Raw genomic sequence first — 8545 nt, forward strand, 5'->3', positions numbered from 1 at the left:
ACACACACACACACACACACACACATACTCTCACAGAGTTTAATTCACACATGATCTGCCTTTCACAAAGGAAGGATGCACATTGCTATGTCCTGTTCCCTTCCACTCTCTTCTTCATGCACACATAACAATGTATATTTGTCCCTAATACAGCTAAAATACATGCACTCCTTTATTTATACATCAAAATATGTGGTCCTTACCTCTTCGCAAACTAGACTCATGATTTTCTACTTTCCATCTGCTTACTGCTTAATGAACAGCACTTGTGAGTACAACCCCGTTTCTCTCATTCATACATACACCCTGTGCAGTGCATGACCACCCCTTAAGAGCACATATACCATGTCTCATTTACACATGCATGCTGTGTAATGCTCCACTCTGACCTGGTGATAGACTACATCAGCAAACAGGTTGGCGGGGACAGGTAAACAAAGCTGCTGTATGCAGATGATGTGGCATTACTGGCGGACTCTAAGCAAGAACTTCAGCAAAGTATAGAGGAATGGAATGCAAAACTGAAGACACATGGGATGAAACTGAGTACAGATGAGATGGCTGTAATTGCAGCAAATGGGGAAATCAGAAAAAGCTGAGAATTGGAATAGAAGGGAAAACAGAAGAACATGTTAACAGCTCCAAGTACCTGAGAAGGGTGGTATAGGAGAAGAGAAATCTGAATGAGAAAGTCAAAGCTAGAAAAAGAGGAGTTGCATCCAACTGGCACAGAGTATCAGGGGTCATGTATGACAGAAAGATGCTAAGGAAGCTGAAAAGTATGGTGTATGAAATAGAGTTGTGACCAGTACTACTGTATGGTACAGAAAACTGAGTAGTAAAGGCAGAGCAGTTGAGGAAGCTAGAGATAATCGAAATAAAGTGCCTAAGATGTGTAATAGGATGCACACTGTGGGGCGGATGAAGAAATGATGACAGCAGAGAAGAGGGCAACGTAGTGGCAATTGCAGAGAAGGTCAACAGATTGCAGTATTTTGAGCATGTGCAAAAAAGCAGAAGACAATCTGGTGATGAAGATTTGGGAGAAACATGAAGAAGGCAAGAGGAAACAAGGACATCCAGCAAAAAGATGGATGATTTGTGTGACAGAAGACCTGTGACAGTCAAGCATGATTGCTGAAGAAGGTAGGAAAGCACATTGAAGTGAGAGAGATGGCAACAGTTGACACCACACCCAGATCCCATGTAGAAAAAAATGGGAAAAGAGAGGGTTGATGATTATAAAGGTGAAGGAGGGAAAATGCATTGAGGCACTATATGGTATGAGCATATGAATGATTGAATATATATGTTCCAAGAGAAAGGGAGGATGCACTGCACAGTACATATACCTAAAAAAGACATACAGCAGGTGTTAGCCTTTTTGCTGGCTAACCAGTATTTCTTCTTAGCCTGGTTCATCTTTTCTATCTCTCACTTTTTCCTGCACTACTTCTTTCTTCTGATGACTCCCTGGAGTTCTGCATTCCACCACCAACTTTCCTTATGTATGTTATTTCCATACCTGGCTCAGCCACATACATGTTCAATAGTTTTCACACATGCTGTTTTGAGGCACTGCCATTCTTCTTCAACTCCACCACTTCTCTTCTTCCAGAGGTGTCAAAGTCTTGAGTAATTCCTTGAACTCCTCTGCCTTCTCTCCAGTTAACTTTCAGGTCTTCAGCCCGGTCTCTGTTGACCTTAAAGTGGTTTATGCCATGGGACACCTGTTTCAATGGGGAGGACTTTGCAATCACTGATTCTATTTCAGTGCCATTTCCAAACTCGGAGGAAGTCAACCTGAGCTGCATGTTGACTACTCTTGTATGTGATCTTGTGACTGACTGTCTCACTGAGCTATGTGTCGGCCACCATTAAGTCATTTGCCAGGTAGAAGTCTAGAATGGCCTCTCCTTCTTTATTAATGTTTCTCCCCCCTTGTGGGCCCACGTAGTCCTCATATCCTGTTCTGTCTGCCCATATATGGGCATTCAGGTCACCCATTGTCAACATCAATTTATGTTGTTCTGCTTTATCTAGTAGATCCTGGAGCTGCTGTCTGAATACATGCTTTTCCTCATTAACACAACTCTGAAGTGGGATATAGGCTGAGATTATTAATAAAACAATTTCATTACACTGGAAAATAATTGTCACTAGTGTGTCAGTAATTCTGATGATGTCACTCACTGTCATCTAAAGCCACTCCCTCACAACAATTCTCAGGGTCTATGTCAGATAAATGAAAACGCAATCTCTCGAATGCTCCTATGAGTGAATAATCATAACATCGAAATTAGTATTATATATATTCCTGCTCTGAGGTCGCACTACAGTGAGGAAAGGGCAACTATCCCACTCTTCACTGCACAACAATCCCAAAATATCACTTCCAAGTTTATGATTATTCACTCATGAGCATGCGAGAGATTACGTTTGCATTTATCTAAAGTAGACCCAATTCTCACTCCCACACTATTTCTCAATTGTCCTTCTCCTGTGCAGGAGACTCTGCACCCCAAGCCAATTGATGTTACTGCACAGCCCTTCCATCTTGTCTCCTGGACATATTTGATATCCAGCCTCCTCCTGACCATCATGTCATCCATTTCCAAATTGCATCTTGTCAGTGACTGTAATTTATGTTTCTCAAGTTGATTGGTTTTACATTATTGACACCGGGCTGCTGGACTTTATGGGGGGTTAACAGTGGCCAATAGGGGCACATCCACCTCTTCTACCTTTAACATAGGTCCCATGTGCAGATTAAAGTAGGCCGGGTCCTCAACCCACTTATCACCGGCAAATACCCATGCACATTTTTTTGACTATATTAGTCAACATGACAAAATCATTTAGAGCCAATGTTTACATTGTTGAGTATGGCAAGCAGTCTGTTATCCATGTTCTCCTATTTGAAGGTTACTGCACACCACAGTTGATGGTCAAAGGATTTGGCCTATAAAAATCTTTCCCCTATAGGGCACCATCTAGAGTGTGTGCTGCTGGTGAGTTTAAGGTGGAAGCACTCAGCATGTTTTTGGGAGGTGGTCTGAGGTCAGGTTCGAACCTTGTACCTTGTGCATGACAGGCAGATACCTTAACAATTATGCCATCTTCACTCCTGTAATATTACATACTCACACGTCTACTGTGCAGTGCTCAACCCCCTTCCCTGGAACACTTGATTGTACAGTGCTTGATCTTTCTGGAGCATTGCTTTCCCCTCATTTTTTAATGTACACTTTGCAGTGCCTATATAGAGGCAGACTACTACTTATGCGTGTACCCTGTTCCCAAAGAAGATATGCATGCTTCTGTACACTCATGCCTACTTGTGCTGTGTCTGCTCTGCTGCAACACACACACACACACACACACACACACACACACACACACACACACACACACACACACACACACACATACACACACACCTTCTCTCACTAATTCACTGAGGTATGTTGTGCAGTGCCCATTTCCTCTGCCAGTTTACACACATGTTGCTACTGAAAATGTGCAGTTGTCGCTCTACCTGCCTGCGGTCTGCTATATTGGTCAGCAACCTGTCTGGTCAGTTAGTCTCCCTCCTCCATACCTGTACTACCTCATCACAGACATTATGAAACATGCACTTCTATTGCAGAAAATGTCTTTAGAGTTTTACCACCTGTGGAATCCTGAAGAAAGTGTTGCAGAATCAATGGAAAACTAGAATATAAAATCATAAAACCTATGACTGGGAGTGCATCTGCTGTGCTGCTCTGCCTTGTTACAGCGCTTTATACAGTATGAATCTAGGTCATGCACTGGGAAGCCTCTTGGACAGGAATACGTCTACTTTGTGTACTGAAAGACGACAGGAATGATTGATGTTTAAAATTACACAACCAATATCAGTAGTTCTCAGTCATTCAAATAATTTCCTTTGTTACTTTTTTTTGCATGCAGCTTTCTGTTATAGTTTTCCTCAGGAATTGCAGTGATATGGTTAGATTTATGTTTCAGCATCTAGATGTAAGATCATTTGTTCACTCTACTTGGCAGCCTTTAGCATTAGGCCACAGAAATGTGCATCTTATTGAAGGGAAGTTCAGCTACGTTGCTGTAAGTGTGGTGTTTGGCCTCACTACACGATCCTTCCGTGATGAGAATTAGAATACAATCCATACTTCTGCTCAGCCAAGATAAAAGCATTGCTCTCTATTTATAAGAGATGATTATCAATTTAGTCCATGAAAACAACAGAATGTATCTTGCTGTTTAAGCCTCATTACTAAAGAATATTCACTAATTGTAGACTAGGCACATATATTTATGTGTTTATAAGCTGGATGATTGCATGAACCAAGGCTGACTAATTTTATTCATCACTTGCACCATTGGTTATTACATAAAATGTAAATACAGTGAGAAATTCTACAGTAAGCACACTTCACGTAGTGCAGAATTTACTCTAGTAGTTTATGAATAATACAAAACACTAATTAATGTAAGGTAGTATTACAGTCTAATAACAAGATGCACACAAGTAGTAAGTTGAATGTTTTTGCTTGTCTTAACCTGGTTTAATCAGGCAGTGTCTTAACAATCTGTTTCAGATGGCATGGTCACAAGTAACTGTAAGCTTAGGTAAGTGTTGTAGTATGAGCATAGATAGAGCACTTAATAAGTATGAAAATGTCAGCTTAAATGCTGGAAACAGTGTAGAAAGGTCAGAGTAGTTTTGTAGGGTGACTAGGAAAGCCATTCTATAACTTATGTTACAAAACATATAAGGCTTCTCTCATTGCTGGCACCTCTCAACCCCCCCCAACTCCAAATCAAACTCTGTTCTCATTAACTAAAGCTGTTTATCCATTCAGTCTTCATGTGGCGGTGGATATATCATATTTCACAAGGTGAAGTGCTTATATAGGTCTACTTTGAAACATCTAAAACCCATAACATCTAATTTCATAACATTGAGACCAGAACATCTAAAACCCAAAACATCTAAAACCCATAACATTGAATTTTATAACATCTAACACTACAAATCACAAGAAAATAACATCCCCTCCACATATAGGTTCATAGGTTCATAGGTAAGTACTAGGCTATTGGCCCTAGGGCATAATTAAGCCTAGCCAAAATGTTTTGGCTTTCGCCTCCCATTAGGTTTAGTTACCTGTGCCTCTGTCGAGCAGGGCCACAGATGTGATTCCTGGGGTGAATTTCCTGTTTCCCATCCACTCATCAAGATTCCTCTTGATGAGTGCTAGTGAGGGGCTCTGTCTCACATATATGGGGACCTTATTCCAGAGCAAGGGGAGTCTCTGGGACACAAATCTGTCCCTCCAACAAGTCCTGTTTATTGCTGCTGTCAGGTTAATGTCACTTGAGCGTGTAACTCTGGTGGATTGGGTTTTCCTTAGGTGGAGCATTTCCAGCAATTCGGGGTTTGCCATAGCCTTGTATGTTAGGCATAAGTTACCTCTGAGTAGTCGGTACGCAACTGAGTATAGTTTGAGTTTTTTTAACCTCATGGCATAGGGCATGTGTTTAAGGCCTGTTATCCTCTTTGTGAGGTACTTTTGAGGCCAGTCCAGTTGTAGCAGATGTCTTGTAAGGTACATCCCAAAAGGGGCATTGTACTCAATTACGGGTCTAATGAGTGATGAGTAGAGGGGGACAATAACTTCCTTATTCCTAGATGCAAACCCCTTTGTGATAAGATAGGCCATGTAGAAGGATTTTCTAACCACTTTAGCGATGTGGTTGTCGAAGGAGAGGTTACTATCCACCTGTGTCCCTAGGTCTCTTATCACACTCTCTGTGATAAGTGGACTGCCACCTATGTTGTAATTCATTGGTACTTGGTTTCTCCCAAAAGGTATGACAATGCACTTTTTGGCATTTAACTTGAGGTCGTGATTTTGGCACCATGTATCTCTTTCAGTGAGATCCCTCTGAAGGATGTCTATGTCAGTAGGAGTCTCAATTATGGTGCCCAGTTTGCAGTCATCTGCAAACTTTGTTAGCCATAATCCCTCCGTGTTTGCTTGTACCTCAGAGAAATAGATGCCAAACAGGAATGAAATGTCCCAATACTGAGCCCTGTGGTACTCCACTAATCGCAGGTTTGGAATCCGATCTAGCGTTCCCTATTCTCACTGAATGGGTTCTATCCATGAGCCAGTTGGCAACCCATTTTGTTACGTAGGGGTTTAAGTTTAGGTTAGTGAGTTTGTCTCTAATTCCTGAGTGTGGAATGGTATCGAATGCCTTGGCAAGATCGAGGTATGCTGTGTGGACCACCTACCCTTCATCTATTGCCTCAGTGACCTTTTTGAAAAAGTCAACCAGATTGAGGAGACGTGACTGTCCCTTTACGAACCCAAACTGGGTAGGGTCAAGAGTTTGTAGGTTCCCGATGTCTTTGTTTATGAGTTCCATGATGATGCACTCCATGGCCTTACAGACTAGACTCGTCAGGCTGATGGGGAGGTAGTTCCTGGGGTCAGTGGTGGCACCTCCTTTGTGGAGTGGGATGACTGTTGGCATGTGCCACTCTGTGGGCACATAGCCTGAAATGAGGCTGTGGTTAAACATGGTATTAAGGTGCGGGATTAATTTGTTTTGGAGTTCATGTATCACGCAGCCTGGGATGCTGTGAGGTCCCATGTATGCTGTGTTTTTTGCTTTGGAGAGTGCTGTTTTCACATGGGTGTCTGTGATTTCAGGGCAGCACAATCTTCTGGTATGGGTATGGGCCCTCTAGGTGGTGAGGGTGGGGTAAAGTTTGCACTGAACCTATCTGCCAATATATTGGTGATATTAGTTGGTTCAGTGACTTTTGAACGATTATGCTGTAGCTCAGAGCAGATTTGAGTGTTGCAGTTTAGGTTCTTGACATAACTAAAAAATGCCTTGTGGTTGTTTTTGGTGTCTGTTGCGATTTTTCTTTCAAAATTCACCTTAGAGGTTTTTATGAAGGTTCTTACCTTTTTGCTAAGGTTGGTCAGGGATCCTTTCCATTCCAGGGTTTTTACTCTTTTTTGTAATAATTTATTTATTCTATTGTAGAGCTTATTTATGGCCAGGGTCCACCAGACTGGCTTCCTCTTTTTGGAGGAATAGGTCTTGGTCTTGTTTGGGATAGTACGGTCCATGCACTCGTGTAAGTGCTTGTAGAGTGCTTTTGTGTAGGATACAGCAGATTCAGTCATATTTACATTCTGCGTGGGAGTAACAAAATTTGCCAGCTCTGTCTTGAGTAGCATAAAATTTGCTTTGGAGAAGTTTTTTACCATGGTTTCCCTGGGAGGGGATGAGGGTGGTATGTGGATATCTAGGGTGATGAGTTTATGGTCTGATCTGACCAATGAGGAATTTACCACAGGTGTGGAGCATTTATTCCCCCATGTTGGTGATAACCAGGTCCAGTATATTGTTACCTCTCGTGGGGGTGCTAATAAGCTGGACCAGAGCATTTGAGTTTATATATTCGAGGAAGCGCTGAGCAAAGGTATTAGTGCTTCCGTAGTTTTCCCAGTTAATGTTTGAGTAGTTGAAATCACCCAGTATAAGGGTGTTCGGTTGGACCTTCATGTTTTCCAGTATCTCGAGGAAGAAGGAGTGGGTGTCTTGGGTCAGAGATGGTGATCTATAGCAAGTTACAATCTGAATTTCAGTTTTGCCCATTGTAAGTTGCACTTGGATGATCTCCAAGGCATCATACTTTGCAACCAGTCTGGAGGTGTGATTATCCTTGATGAATATGGATACGCCTCTTCCCTTTGTATTTCGGACCAGGTTTTGTATCTGAAATGTGTGATATGAGTTGTAGCCTGGTATCGCTGGGGTGCTCTCTTGAGCCTTGAACCAGGTCTCCGTTACTGCACAAATATCGATGCTCTCCATATTGAGGAGTGCCTTGAGAGAGTGCATTTTGAGGTTTAAACTCCTAGCGTTGAGCAGCATGACCCTCAGTTTTTTGTCGCTGGTACTTGTTACGGCGGTGGATTTGTCTTTTGAGCCTTGCCTAAAAAGGGCACTATGGGGGTGGCAAGAGCCTTTGACAGTAACCTGAATCCCAGGGGTGACAGGTGCAAGCCATCTCTGGCGAAGCATCGAGGCTTGTCAAGCATGTCATCACAGGCAGATAGATACTGGATCCCCTTTGAATGACACCAGAAACTTAGCCAGTTGTTGAAATTTATAATTTTTTTCCTTGTTCTGAGGTATCATTCTTGGTGAGGGTAAGATGCCGCTCAGGGCTAGGGTCGTACCTGCCTTGGTTACATGATCAGTGAGCTCTTCTATGTCCTTTTTCATGTATTCCAGGGAGGTACGTTTCAGGTAATTCACACCAACATGGACAATGACAGCATCATATTTGTACTTGTCATGGAGTGACCTGAGTGCATGGGTAATGTTGTGCATTTTGGCAGCCAACAAGCAGCTGACAGTGACCTTCTCTTTGTTCAGCCTGGTGAGAGGGACATCTGTGTGCCTGACTATGGAGTCACCTATTACCAGTATGTTGGGTATGGTGTTT

Source organism: Protopterus annectens, chromosome 13.part0, assembly GCF_019279795.1.
Source record: "Protopterus annectens isolate FY-2018-M chromosome 13.part0, PAN1.0, whole genome shotgun sequence".
Taxonomy (NCBI): Eukaryota; Metazoa; Chordata; order Ceratodontiformes; family Protopteridae; genus Protopterus; species Protopterus annectens.